The sequence below is a fragment of the Oryctolagus cuniculus genome, chromosome X (genome assembly GCF_051225735.1).
Source record: "Oryctolagus cuniculus isolate XC-2025 breed Fujian yellow rabbit chromosome X, ASM5122573v1, whole genome shotgun sequence".
Classification (NCBI taxonomy): Eukaryota; Metazoa; Chordata; class Mammalia; order Lagomorpha; family Leporidae; genus Oryctolagus; species Oryctolagus cuniculus.
The window spans coordinates 18,875,678-18,888,194 of NC_142888.1; the positions used below are offsets into that span (position 1 = coordinate 18,875,678).

The 12,517-nt window shown below is 38.9% G+C and overlaps 1 protein-coding gene across 15 annotated transcripts in view; it reads right to left on the reverse strand.

The window, feature by feature from the left end:
* The window catches only part of DMD (dystrophin), a 2,249,390-nt gene that overhangs the window by 1,601,889 nt on the left and 634,984 nt on the right, over positions 1-12,517 (reverse strand). The window lies entirely within an intron of this gene.

Consider the following 12,517-nt stretch of genomic DNA (forward strand, 5'->3'; position numbering starts at 1 on the left):
TGTAGAAATGTAAGTTTCCACTGATTAATAAAAAGAAAAATGAAATGTGTATCGATATAAGGGAATATTATTAAGATTCAAACAGAAAGAAATTATGCTAATCAACACAATGGACACATCAACATCATGGATGAGTACTGAGGACGTTATGTTAAATGAAATAATACAGTCATAGAAGGACAAATACTGTGTGACTCTACTTATAGGAGGTATCCAAATTAGTCAAGTTGGCAGAATCAGAGAGTGCAATAATGGTTTTCAGAGTTTTGGGGGAGGGAGAGTTGGGAAGTGTGGGGAGCAACCCGGACTGGACTGAGTTACTGGAATTAAGACTTATTCTATGCATCTGCTCTCCCACAATATGGCGCTGGGAGAGGAGGCAACAGCTTCTACCCAGCTGCCTCTCACCAACTTGACAAGCTGCAGGACCTGCTCCTGATTGGAGGAGAGCAGCGTACTCGGCGTGTGGGCAGCCGAGTTAGGATTGGCGGAGGAGGACTATAAAGGAGGAGAGAGACAACATGCACCAGGAACATCTAAGGGGAACATCCGAAGGAACACCTGTGCAGCCCCCGAGAGAGCCGGCCGGCGGTGTGCCGCTCCCCCGCGGAAGTGGGGAATGTGGCAGGGGGAACCGCCCTTCCACGGAGGTGGAAGGGACAGTAGCCAACCCGGGAAGAACCAGCAGCAAACCCGGGGAGGGCCGAGCAGATGAAAGAACAGCGCAGGGTCCTGTGTCGTTCCTCCACGAAGAGTGGGAGCGACAGGAAGTTGTTAATTAATGTGCAAAGCATTTCATTTATGTGAGATTAGTAAGTTAAGATCTGCCACATAACACTATACCTATATTTAATAAGACCATACACTAAAAAATCTGCTAAAAGGGTAGACTTCATGTTAAGTGTTCTTATCATAATAAAATGTTTTAAAAGTTGAAGGGTAAGAGCATATCTGGTTGAAGGTAATATTGTTACATACTTGTGTATTCACTTTAAAGTTCCCTCCAGTTTTAAATTCTGCTCAGAAATCTTCAAGACTCCAGTCTATAGACCTAAGCTCAAATTGACAATTTTGTTTCTAGGTCACTTGTTCAGTCACATTAGAAAGTATAAAGGCTTCCTGGAAGCAGATCAAAGATGCTTTTAATGTAAGAAGTGCTCCCCACTGGCTGGCTCGGTGCCCTCTATTTGTCAATTCTTTTATACAAGCTTCATTTAGTTTGAGGGACAAGTTGTGTTGGTAGGGGCTAATATAAGGGTAAGAGTGAAAAGCCTGCTCATGCCTTCATTCCTTCCCACTGAGGATCATTGCACATAAAGTCATCTAGAAGACCTTTTTCTTGTTTCATAAGGAAGCATTGTTATGTTCACTTTGAATGGTTCCATGCAGATTTCTAAGCAACTTTAGAACAAAAACAAAAACAAAAACACTCTTTTCTTCAGTCTTCTTTGCCTAGTATGTTAACTCAAGAAGTTGTCAGTCTACACAGGTTGGATTTCAAGAGTTTGTTTATAAATTGCTTTAGAACCCAGGCTGTATCTTCCCATAGAAGTGCCGATAAAAAGTTAAGGCCTTTGTATCAGGCCAAAATATCTCATATAACTCCCTATAGAAAGCAATAATCATGATATCAATTGTCATTTTGTATTTTGAGATCCTAAAATGTGTCTGTACAATGGAATGTTCTTCATATAATTCATCTCAGTTAATTATCATAATAGTTCTATGAGTTAAATATAATTCTCTTAATATATAAGAGGAAACTGAGGCCCAGAAAGTACAAGAAAACTCTCTAATCCACATAACTAAGAAATGGCAGAACTGTAGTGTAAACCTAAATTTCTCTGATAACTGAATTCATACTCCATCCTCTTCTGTCAACTCATATTCTTCCTCCTTAAAAATGAATTTTTCTGGGACCAGCACTGTGACACAATGGAATGGGCCATCACCTGCTGTGCCAGCATCCCATCTGGATGCTGGTTCAGTCCTGACTGCTCCACTTCTGATCCAGCTTCCTGCTATTGTCCTGGGAAATCAGCTGGGGTTGGCCCAAGTGCTTGGGTCTCTGCATCCACATGGGAGACCCAGAAAAAGCTCCTGACTTGTGATCAGCCCAGCTCTGGCCATTGTGGCCATCTGGGGAGTGAACCAGTGGATGAAAGACCTCTCTCTCTCTCTCTTCCTACCTCCCTCCTTCTCCCTCTCCCTCTCTGTCTCCCTCTCTCTCCATATATATATAGTTGTCATATATCAGTTGTCATATATATATATATATATAAAACTCTGTCTCTTAAATAAATAAAATTAAATATTTTTAAGTGGATTTTTCTCTGAGTAAATGTGCTTTCAATTTGGAGTTTCAAGAATACATCATTTCCTGTTTCTGGAGTATCAAGGACACTTATTTTTATCTCAACTACATTCCAGGGAATAGTGAAATTTCTAGTCATAGACACAAATTCCATCAGGCCCTCAGAGAGCTTAACAAAACTCCTGGCTGCCCATGTAACATCCATTATCTTCTCTCCTTCTTAACACTTAACAGAGTATGACTTGATTAAAGGATCAACGTGTCCCACTTGGCCATGTGATTCAAAGATGTCTAACTCTTGATTGGTTTAAGCCAATTATGGTAGTCAGTTCTGTTTTGCTTTATTGGTTTTAGCATGAGGATATGATAAAATACAATCCAATAAAATGTAAGGGAAAATACACTAGTTGAGACATAATTTCAGGCATGGGAACACATTTTATGATGGTTTCTTCTTTTTCATTTTTCTATTTCTGAACACCTTAACACTGTATAGTTTTTTTAAAAAGTATTATTTATTCAAAAGGTAGAGTGATGGGGTTGTCTCTGTGTGTGGGGGAGCGAGTGAGTGAGAGAGCGAGAGAGAGCGCATCTTCCATCTGCTGGTTCACTCCCCAAATGTCCGCAAATGTCGGGCTGGGCCAGGCTGAAGCCAGTAGCCAGGAACTTCATCCAGGTTCCCCACATGGGCAGAGGCCCAAGCACTCTACTGCTTTGCCGGGTATACTGGCAGGGAGCTGGATGGGAAGTGAGACACTTGGGACTTGAACAAGCATTCTGATATGGGATGCCACTATAGCAAGCGGTAGATTAATGTGCTGCACCACAACAATGACTGCTGTCTGGTTTTATCTAATGTGTTTGTCTAACCCTATACTTATCAATATATGTCACCTAAAATTTTTAAAAATTCTGTTTTTTAACTTGAATTTTAATTATTTTGAAGAGACCCCTAAGTATGAATTTTCTGTTTCTTTCTCCTTTTGTTATTATAAAAATCAATTTGCCAAAATGTGATGATTACTTTTGTAATACTGTTGGGTATTTCCTAATATGGATATTCTTCTCTGTAGTGCTTTACATACTTTATGTTCAGATCTCTATTTTACATGCTCAATTGCATCTTATTTGAGAAATGCACAAATAATTACTTACCTGTCCTATTCATAGTAGGTATACTCCCAGAAGGTTGACAGCTATTGTTCATCACACAAAGATAAGAAATATTTTTTTTCTTTACAAATACATTTTAGTATTTATGGATATTAAAGGGGTAAGAGAAAGGATGCAATGGTGATGATAAATGAACAAGTCCTGTGACTGGGAATTTCAAATGGTGAAACATCAGAACTACACTTGAAGTCCTGTCGTTTTTTTTTTTTTTTTAAGATTTATTTATTATTTATTTGAAAGTCACAGTTACACAGAGAGAGAGGGAATGGCAGAGAGGGAGATAAAGGTCTTCCATCCGCTGCTTCACTCTCCAACTGGCCGCAACAGCCGGAGCCAGGAGCCAGGAGCTTTTACTAGATCTATCACATGGGTGCAGGGGCCCAAGCACTTGGGCCATCTTCTACTGCTTTCCAAGGCCATAGGAGAGAGCTGGATCAGAAGTGGAGCAGCCGGGACTCCAATCTGCGCCTATATGGGATGACGGCACCACAGGTGGCAGATTTACCTGGTACGCCACAGTGCCGGCCCTTGTTGGGTTTCAGTTACAGTTCTACCAATTATTAACTGATTACATAAATCTTCTATTCCATTTAAAAAGCCCTGGAAAATATGACTTTAAAACATCATCCCGCCGGCGCCACGGCTCAGTAGGCTAATCCTCCGCCTTGTGGCGCCAGCACACCGGGTTCTAGTCCCGGTCGGGGTGCTGGATTCTGTCCCGGTTGCCCCTCTTCCAGGCCAGCTCTCTGCTGTGGCAGGGAGTGCAGTGGAGGATGGCCCAAGTGCTTGGGCCCTGCACCCCATGGGAGACCAGGAGAAGTACCTGGCTCCTGCCATCGGATTGGCACAGTGCGCTGGCCGCAGCGGCCATTGGAGGGTGAACCAACGGCAAAGGAAGACCTTTCTCTCTGTCTCTCTCTCTCACTGTCCATTCTGCCTGTCAAAAAAAAAAAAAAAAAAAAAAAACCATCATCCCACGGTTTAGTGTGCTGATCCAAAGGCATGTGTGTAAATGAGTCCCTTTTAATTTTTTTTTTTTTTTAATATAAGGAAAGCCAGAGGAAGAGAACTTTCATATGTTGATTCACTCCCCAAGTTGCTGCAAAAGTGGAGCTGGGCCATGCCAAAGCCAGGAGTCTGGAGCCTCTTCAGTATCTCTCATCTTGGGGCATATAAATAAACGAATCTGTGGGCTGCTTGCCTCAAGCCCACTTTCACCGGACTCCCAGGGTCTGTGTGGTGACTCCACGCCTCTTGCCCCCACCACACTCCTCCTCTCAGAAACGAATCCACTGCAACACTGTTGAGAAATCAACTGCAACAGGAATGTGCATTTGTTTTCCTTTATTCTACATTGTTTCTTTTTTTTTTTTTTTGACAGGCAAAGATAGACAGTGAGAGAGAGAGAGAGACAAAGAGAAAGGTCTTCCTTCCGTTGGTTCACCCCCCAAATGGCCACTACAGTTGGCGTGCTGCGCCAATTCGAAGCCAGGAGCCAGGTGCTTCCTCCTGGTCTCCCATGCAGGTGCAGGGCCCAAGGACCTGGGCCATCCTCCACTGCACTCCCTGGCCACAGCAGAGAGCTGGACTGGAAGAGGAGCAGCCGGTACAGAACCCGGCGCCCCAACCAGGACTAGAACTCTGGGTGCCGGTGCCACAGGCAGAACATTAGCCAAGTGAGCTGGGGCGCTGGCCTATACATTGTTTCTAGTGTAAGAGAACATTCACAGTGCCTCCAGAAGAAGGAACTGCTCACGTGCAGTCAACAAAGGAGAAAAGAGACAACCTGATGACTGGGGACAAGTGGAATAACATCAAGTGATATCAGACTTAATGTTAGTTTGCTGATAATGGATGCCTTCCTCAGATTCTCATGCCACATTATTAGACCAAAGTAGGCAAAAAAGCACATTCTCTCCAAAGTTGCCCATTTCCCAATTTCTCGAATCTGTGAATATGTTACATAACATGGTAATAAAGAACTGAGTTGCAGATGGAACTAAGCTTAATGGTCAGCTGACCAGGTGGGTCCAATGTTATCTATAAAATATCTTTAAAATTACAAGATGGACATGGAACAATAGGTCAAAGTGACATACAAGTATGAGAAAGACTAAACTTGTCCTTATTACCTTGGGGGAAGGGGCACTAGCCAAGGAATGCCAGCCCCTAGAAGCTAAAAAAGGCAAGGAAACATATTTTCCCCTGGAGCCTCCAAAGGGAAGGTAGACCTGTTGATACCTTAATTTTAGCCCATGAAAACACATGCTGGATTTCTGAACTACAAAAAGGTAAGAAAATTTTGTGTTGTTTTAAGCCATTAGGCTTGTTGTTATTGGTTACATTAGCAAGAGGAAACTAGAACATAGACCTATTATCAGTTATAGGGATGGATTAATCCAAGACAATTAGAACTTTGTCCATGTGGAAATCAAATTACTCAGTGAAGTTGTTTATAAGTGCTGCAACGCAGATAACCCTTCACTTTCATTTTCTCTTTAACTGACTAATCAACAAACCCTCTGAACACACATGTAACACACATATCTGAAAGTAACCTTACCCAATTGAGTATAAGTTAGAGTAAGCATAAACCATACCAGTGTAAATGCTAAGGGTAAGTAATGGTGCTATTAGTAATTCCACCTTGATAACTGCTATGTAGCAGGATTTCCTAGGGATCCTACCCTACTGATGTTCAATGAAACTTACTAGTTAATTTTGTAATCCCCATGTTATTTGAACTAATGAGCAAAGCTTAGCATAATTAGATACCCTGCTTTCCTGAATCCAGAATACCACACCTCCTTCCTTTCTTCTCCTTTATCCAGATACTGTTATCAGTCCTTTTGCTGATAATTTTTCATACCTAAATCTAAGGTTCACTTATTAATCTGTGTTTACTTATTTTCCTAGGTGATCTTAACCAAGCCAATGAATTAAAATACCATCTATGAGTTGATGACTTTCAAATTACTTATCCTCAACTCTGATTTTAGAACTCCTTATTTTATGTATATTTAAATATATTCACATAGGCATATTTATCACATATTATGACTTTTGCCTTTGCTTCACAAACTATTTCTTCACTCACCTAATTTTTTTTTAACTTTTATTTAATGAATATAAATTTCCAAAGTACAGCTTATGGATTACAGTGGCTCCCCCCCCATAACTTCCTTCCCAACCTCAACCCTCCCCTTTCTCGTTCCTTCTCCCCTTCCATTCACATCGAGATTCATTTTCATTTCTCTTATATACAGAAGATCTGTTTAGTATATTTTAAGTAAATATTTCAACAGTTTGCACCCACATAGAAACACAAAGTGAAAAATACTGTTTGAGTACTAGTTATAGCATTAAATCACAGTGTACGGCACATTAAGGACCGAGATCCTACATGAGGAGTAAGTGCACAGTGACTTCTGTTGTTGACTTAACAAATTGACACTCTTGTTTATGGCATCAGTAATCTCCCTGGGCTCCAGTCATGAGTTGCCAAGGCTTATGGAAGCCTTTTGAGTTCACCGACTCTTTTCGTGTTTAGACAAAGTCATAGTCAAAGTGGAAGTTCTCTCCTCCCTTCAGAGAAAGGTACCTCCTTCTTTGATGGCCCGTTCTTTCCACTGGGATCTCACTCGCAGAGATCTTTCATTTAGGTCTTTTTTTTTTTTTTTTTTTGCCAGAGCTCTTGGCTTTCCATGCCTAAAATACTCTCATGGGCTCTAGAGCCAGATCCACATGCCTTCAGGGCTGATTCTGAGGCCAGAGTGCTGTTCAGCACATCTGCCATTCTATGAGTCTGCTGTGTATCCCGCTTCCCATGTTGGATCGTTCTTTCCCTTTTTTGTTCTATCAGTTAGTATTAGCAGACACTAGTCTTGTTTATGTGATCCCTTTGATTCTTAGTCCTATCATTATGATCAATTGTGAACTGAAATTGATCAGCGGGACGAGTGAGATGGCATTGGTACATGCCTCCTTGATGGGATTGAATTGGAATCCCCTGGCATGTTTCTAACTCTGCCGTTTGGGGCAAGTCAGTTTGAGCATGTCCCAAATTGTACATCTCCTCCCTCTCTTATTCCCACTCTTATATTTAACAGCGATCACTTTTCAGTTAAGTTTCAATACTTAAGAATAACTGTGTATTAATTACAGAATTAAACCAATAGTATTAAGTAGAATAGACAAAAAAATACTAAGAGGCATAATGTATTAAGTTGTTCATTAACAGTCAGGGCTATGCTGATCAAATCACCATTTCTCATAGTGCCCATTTCACTTTAATAGGTTTCCTTTTTGTACTCACCTAAATTTAACATGCAAGTTTCACATATATCTCATAAGCTACTAGTTTACTTATGACTTATGCTTAATGCCTCTTAGAAATTTTATTCTTCCTTTTTGTCTTTTACATTATGATTAAATATTCTCAAGTAATACAGCAAACTCATGCTCCACAATACATGAGTAAATTGTATATTCAGGCTGTCCTTCAAAGCATATTTATAATTCAACTACTATTGATCATGCTCACTGAAGTAACCCAGATACAAGCTAAATAGCATTAATGCTACAAGTTGTCTCCTTGCTTCCATTCTTGCTCCCTTTAGTTTGTGCTCCACAAAACAGCTGTATTGAGATAATGTGAATTCTTGTCACTCCTCCCAATAACTTCCCACCTTATCAGTAAATAAATGCCCAAGTCTTCACCATTATTTACAGAGCCCTATATTATCTTGTTCATTGTTAGATTTGGAACAATGTCTCTTATTAGTGGGTCCATCAATCACATCTTTCCTTGAATATTCCAAGTAGCCATAACATTTAAGTCTTTTGTATTGTGTTAACTCTTCACCTGGATATTCCTTCCAATCTTTGCCTGAAATTTACCTTTTGAAATAGTCTTCACTTTTTACATTACTTAATGCATATTACTTAACTTTTAACATGATATTTTACTTATTTATACTGTTCATCTACTTTTTAAAAAAATATTTTACTGCTCTACCATAAGCAAAGATCTTCCATGATGGCTGCATATTTGTTTACTGACCCATCACTTCTTCCTGTAATAGTAACTGGTATATAGTATATGATGAATAAATAGTAAGTAATTGACTGAATACATGCATTGTATGTCACAGAAGAGATATTTCATTATTATCCTAGTATGGAGAGCATAGGCTTAGAATGAGATAAACCTGCATTTTAATCTGGACTCTGCCACTTATGCATTAGGGTTCGAAATACAGATGAAATTGGCCAATTTGAAAAGGAGACAAAAGACACTTTAGGCTGAGGGAAGCATAAAAGCTGACATGAGAAATTTTGTGGCACTTACAGAAGAGAACAATTGACTTAATTTGGTTAAAGAAACATGAAACAAACAAAGATGTAATAAGCTTACAAATAAAAATTGTTAATATATTATGGATCTTTTGATGAAATTTAGGACAGTGAGGAAGGTGTGTGAATGATATTATTAGGGATGTGAATAGGACATGTAATATGGTTTAGAGACAGTTAAGCTAAATGTAGTACTATCAGCAGCGAAGCTGATTTTGTAGTCTAGAAGACATGTATTAAAGGCTTGACCCAGAATGGCATCTGTGAAAATTGAAGGGACATAATTCAATAGAGAGATGTTGTGAACAAAGAACTGACTGAATATGTCTCATTATTGAATATCAAATCAATATAGAGAAGAAAGAGTGTGTCTCATATGTAAGTTTCAGTGACTGGTGAGTCATGTTTTCATTTACATAACAAAAAGGACAAAAAACAGGTTTGTGAGCCATGAAACAAAGTTCACTTGGGAACATAGTAGCTTTGAAACATCAGTGAATATCAAGATGAAGATATATACCAAAGAGTTGAAAATGAGCTGGAAATGTGACTGTCACTCAAGAGATATTGGAAGTGGTGAAGACATGCTCATAGAGTAAATGGTAAATGGTCATTTGCATACAGACTGAAACCAGGAGATTAAATCGTAATAATAAGACAATGAGTAAACAGATAAGAGGATCAAGAGATTTTTCCCTGGGATCCAATGCTGAGGGTTGGGAGAGAAGAAAGAGCCAAATAATGAGATATATATAACATTCAGAGAAGAACCGACTGAGTTTTGAGACTCTGAGAAAAGTATTTCAAGGAAGATAGAATGCCATGAGAGCTGAATAAAAGCTATTTGGTTCAGTAACTAAGAATACATATTTGTTGAATAAATAAAAGCTGAAATGGCCAGCACTGTGGTGCAGGGGTAAAGTCATTGCTTGTGATGCCAGCATCCAATATCACAGTGCTGATTTATGTCCGGCTGCTCCACTTTAAATCCTGCTCTTTGCTATTGCACATGGGTAAGCAGCAGATGATGGGCTAAGTACTTGGGCCTCTGCTACCCACATCAGAGACCCAGATGGAGTAAGTTCAGGGCACCTGGTTTCAGCCTGGCCCAGCCTGCACTGACCACAAAGTACAGTATGCATTGGATTTTCCAAATTTGGGATAACAAGTATAACTGATGTTCCTAACATACGAGAGCCAGCAGGTTAAGGCACTTTCACACTGGAGTGCCAGTTTGAGTCCTAACTACACAGTTTCCTATCCAACCCCCTGCTAATGTAGCTGGAAGGAAGCAGATGATAGATCAAGTACTTGAATCCCTGCCACCATGAGGGAGAACAGGATGAAGTTACTGTCCTGACTTCAACCTTGCCCATTCCCAGCTGTTGCAGGCATTTGGGAAATGAACCAACACATGGGAGATCTCAATCTTTCTCTCTTTCTCTCTCTCGCTCTCTCTCTCTCTCTCTCACTGTGTGTGTGTGTGTGTGTGTCACTAAGCCTTTCAGATAGATAGATAGATAGATACAGATCTTTACAAAGATATGGTGGCCCATGAAAAGAATTGAGGATTTTTATGTTTTCCATAGGGGAGTGTCACCCGCATGACTCTTCCCTTACAGAATACTCCATCTTTCCTTGCATACCACCTAGCAAACACTTACATAAAACATTCTGATGGAATCCAAAGCAGCCTGTTTTGAGTTCATTTAAAGTGGAGCAGGTAAATCTGAAGGGGGCAGTATAGGCTCAGTCCTTTTTATATGTTCGAAAAACTTCCTTAGCATGAATAGTTACGATATAAACCTCTTAAATCTTACTACGTGTAACATCAGCTTCCTTTAGTAATAGGAAATATCATCTTTCATCTCTTATGATTTGTGATGCATCTTTTCTAATAAGTAAACATTAGGTTTATTTAACATTAGGCTTATGTTAAATAAAATAGATAACTGAATTCACTGAATATGAGATATTCTACATTTGGTAATATTTAGATAAAGGTAAAATGAACAAATAGAGTCTAGAAAATTTTAAGTCCACTTGCATTTGCTTCATTAAAGAATCACACCTGAGCAAAGCTGTAATGAGGCAGTAATGAGGTGAAAATGTGCTACCAGAATAGGCAGTGGGAAAACCCAACAAAGGCAGTTGAATAAAGTGATAACAAGGAGGGAAAAAACCTTCCATCTTTGTCTTTGCTTATGCTCCTTTATTTATGGATGTGACACCTATCCTTTAAGTCTTGGAGGTGAGCAGTGATAAAAAAAAAAAAAAGAGCCTAGAAAGACAGGAGAGAATTGAGGGAGAGTCAAGAGAATGGCAGCAGGGGAGCAAAGGTTGGATAAATTTAAACAAAATGGTGATAAAAATAGCACTTCTCATTCTTAAGAGATGTTATGAGCAATGCATTGGTTCATATATGTGTGCATGTGTGGCAGGTTCATTATTATTTAATGGTAATGAAGCCACTGTTTAATTTTCTTGTTCAAGATTATACAACTGGGGCAAATATTTGGTCTAGCGATTGGGACACCCTGTAAGGTACCCGTAACTCACATCAGAGTGCCTGTATTCAAGTCCAGCCCCAGCTCCGGACTCCAGCTTCCTACTGATGTACAGTCTGGAAGACAGTGGTGATGGTTCAAATAATTTGATCCCTGACAAACACATGGGAGACCTAGATAGAATTTGTAGCTCCTGGCTATATAGGTATTTGGAGACTGAACCAGCAGATGGCAGATTTCTCTTTCTCCTCTCTCTCTCTCTTCCTCCCTCCTTCCCTCTTTAATATATACTTTTTAAATTATACAACTAGCCTTTGTGAAAATTTAGATGATAATTTAATTCAAGATATGCCTGAGTCACATAAACTTCTTCATCAAGTCTCCTACGTTGAGGGTTGCAAGAAAACTAATCAAGGACAGAGGGTATAACTATTCCCCAAAATTGATGTTTCCTCGGGGGAATCTTTCCAAGTTTAGAATTTTCAGCCTCATAAATCAATTAACTGTGAAATAAATTGCTAATTAAATGTACACTATTATCTTGAAAAAAGCAATGAGCCCCCAAAGTGCAATCTATTTTTACCAATGAAATCAGGTCTATAATTTCTAAACTTCCATTCATAGTGTAGTTTTCATAAAAACTACAGAATTTTCAAATTGCTCCATTGGGCTCAATAAATCAAGCTTTCTCTTAAAAAGGAATTCTTATAAATTAGCAATTCTAGCATATTCCATTTCTATGCCCTAACATAATTTGCTGTATTTTTAGGTTTCCTACAATATTACTGAGGGTAGAAAACTATACGGAGATTTCTCAAACAGAAAATACTAAATAGTATATAGAATCTGATCTGATTTTGGTATGAATTTGTATTATAATAGATCATCTTATATACAAATTTAAATTAGCTAAATTAAGGGAACTATTATGAAGAAGCTTATTGCTATATTTTCCTTAATATAATAAAATACATTTTATAGACTGTAAATACAATAAAGGTATCTACTTAGAGTATTATTTTATTTGTATATTAGATCTAGAAAATTCTCCCCAAATAGTGTAGTTAGTAATTTTCATATATTTGCCCATGATTTCACATTACACATATATTTTAGTGAGTTGTATATTTTTAAAATTTTTATTAGTAGAAAGAGAACGGATTTCGTG